Below are 2,956 nucleotides of genomic sequence, written 5' to 3' on the forward strand. Positions count from 1 at the left end.
CGCGAGCGGCCAGAACGAATGCAACTCGCTCCCCTTTTACCCCCATTAGCAACTAATTTATTGATTTAGACAAGCAACATTTGCATTGCATTTTGCATTTAACGAAGCCATCCCACGCCACATCCGCACATCGGGTGTCTGCGGGTTGCAAGACCCATGTGGTAGCAGCACTAAAGACTCGTCGTCTAGTGTGCACCATGAAACTTGCACGATTTGCGGGCCCATGGTGACAGAACGCGCGAAGTGCTGGTAATTCATGCTCATGAGTGCTCAAACCAGTTGAAACGACATTAACGGGCACCTCGGCACTTTATTCGTGGCTCATGGCGTGTCGGCAATCACGTGGCACAGTTTTTATACACGGTGATTTGCCACATGCTCTATGTCGGTTCTGGAATCAAAAAGCACAATGAGTGTTTTGATACGCGTAAGAGGCGTCACTTCGGGCCAGCTGTGGGCTACACGAGCGTTCTGGCACAGCTTTACGATCAGTGTATCGGTCGACGGCCGTTTCGCTGTGCGACTGGCATGCCTCCTTTTTGGTTCTGCAAAAAATAAAACAGGCCTCTGTACGTCCGGCACTTCGTTTGCATCCACACATTGCTTACGCTGCGCAGTGCCTGAAGCATGCAGTGTACGGTTGGTGAGTGCTTTACTCGACTCGCAGAGTGGCGCGAAAGGAATGGCACTTCTATGTATATTCACTAGTTCTACATTGAGGACGATGGCATTTGATATTTAAGAAAAGAGAAGAGGCAAACGTGGGCAGTGTTAATACTGTGGTTGCGCGCGTCGAAAGGGGGTTTTTGCCCCCCCGCTCTTTCCACCGCTTTCGGTTGTCTTCATGCTCAAGAAAAAGTTAGGGGTTCTGCGGCACTCAGGAAAAGCCGTTGGGGTTCCCCAAGGCCAGAATGTTTGAGAACCCTTGGTTTATAGGTAAGACTGACACATAATATATCACATGAATTCAAAGGCTGAAGGAAAGTGACTGAGGAGGTCATAGTCGTGTACTAGTCTACTTGAAGGGGAAAATGTTTTAAGTGACATACATAGTGAGCTTTCTGTACATCTGATATATAAGCACTCCTTATTAATCGGGATGAAACAACTTTCTATCACCAAGTAGAGGCCAATAACTTGTAGCATACTTGCGACTAGAGACCTGCATTGTAACGAACATTCACACTACTCTTATGTAGTGGTGTGCAAGAGTATGAAACTTCGAACACAGTCGAACCCACTTATTACAATACTCAAGTGCCACGAAAATCCCGTTGTTGTAACCGATAATTGTTATAAACGGTTTGCATGAAAAAAGCAGTATAGGGGACGGCACGCTGCTGTGAGAAAACTATAATATTGGACTGGATATGCCAACAAACATCAGCAACAGAGATGACGCAGCTGCAGATTTTTCAGACATGCTTGAAAGCCCCATAGAGTCAATAAGAACGTCTGAAATTTCGGACGCTGAAACACTTTGAAGTATCATTTTCCTACTTTTCACTCAAATTGCATATCTGAAACTACAATAACTGAAGCCACTGCCACGTCAATAATCTCATAAGCTCGAACCAGCGCTGTCGCGAGTCGACTTGATTCGCTTGCCGCCGTAGTGAATTGCAAAAGTCAGCTTTGCCGCAATGCCAAAACGCTATGCGGCAAAGCATACCGGGAATCTGAAGGGGCCACTGTCACTGTGCGAGCCACGACCACCTTGGCGTGGCTTGGAGTAGCCTGGTCATGTTCAGAGAGGTGGAAGGGTGACGGGAGAGGCAAGCATCTGGCAATACCGAGAAGACTACAACACAGGTCTTATTGTGTAACTGCAGTGGCCATTGGGGTGGTGGGTGGATGTGCAGCAGCTTGAATTTCTCGTTTTATTCTTTCTTTTCAAGGCGAGGAGGGTTCCAGCCAACTACTTGGACGAGGACAGAGAGGCATTATGACGACCTGCTGGATCTCTCAACTAATGTGTTTCTCGAAAGTTTTTTTTTTCATATTCTATGAGTTGTTGGCGAATGATTGCTCCTGATTACCAGATTGTTGATTAAATTTAAGTAAAATATCATCGTGGAGCACTATGCATTTTAACATCTGAATCTTGGCTTTTTATGATATATTGTGAGCGCAGAAAATCAGTGACTCTCTCCTCTTTGTCATTCGACATATCATCATCATTTGTGCAACTTCCTCATCTGTATATATCATCATCATTGTAGAACAGCTCGAGCTAGACTCGAATAAAGCGGTTCCTCATAAGGGTGGACGGTGCTTTTCGATCCCCAAGTCCTCTCGCACGTTCCACTGGAGCTCCGCTCGGGTCGTTGCGTCCTACCACCTGCCATGCCGCTCACGAAGATCCTGCGTCGTCCAACGCCGCCGCTCCCAAACCAGCCTCCGCCACCCGCTCCAGCCTTCAACAGCCGGCAGCGTGATCCGCCAGTGTTTTCTGGTCTACGCGGGAATGACGTCGAAGAATGGCTCCAAAACTACGACCTCGTCAGCGAATTGAACAGGTGGGACAACTCACAGAAGTTGCGGAACGTCCCCTTCTACCTTTCGATGCGCGAAAACATGGTTTGGAACCATCAACCGGATATTCCGACTGGGACACGTTCATTCAACAGCTTCGTCATATTTTCGGTGCCCCCACCTTCGCGCTGAGGCAGCGAAGAAGAAGCGGCTGAACGCACTCAACTGCCCCGGGAATCATACACCTCGTACATTGAGGACGTTCTTGCATTGTGCAAGCGCGTAACTCCGCCATGTCCCAGACCAACCAAATACGCCATACTTATCAAAGGCATAAACACTATAGCCTTTAACGCTCTTGCTACGCAGAATCCTGCCACCACCCAGGATGTCATCACCATTTGCCAGCGACTTGAGGAACTCCAGTCTCTTCGCCTTTGCTACGACACCTCGGCCATTCGCCTTCCTGCGGCCCTCGACT

This window comes from Rhipicephalus sanguineus, chromosome 3 (assembly GCF_013339695.2).
Source record: "Rhipicephalus sanguineus isolate Rsan-2018 chromosome 3, BIME_Rsan_1.4, whole genome shotgun sequence".
NCBI lineage: Eukaryota > Metazoa > Arthropoda > Arachnida > Ixodida > Ixodidae > Rhipicephalus > Rhipicephalus sanguineus.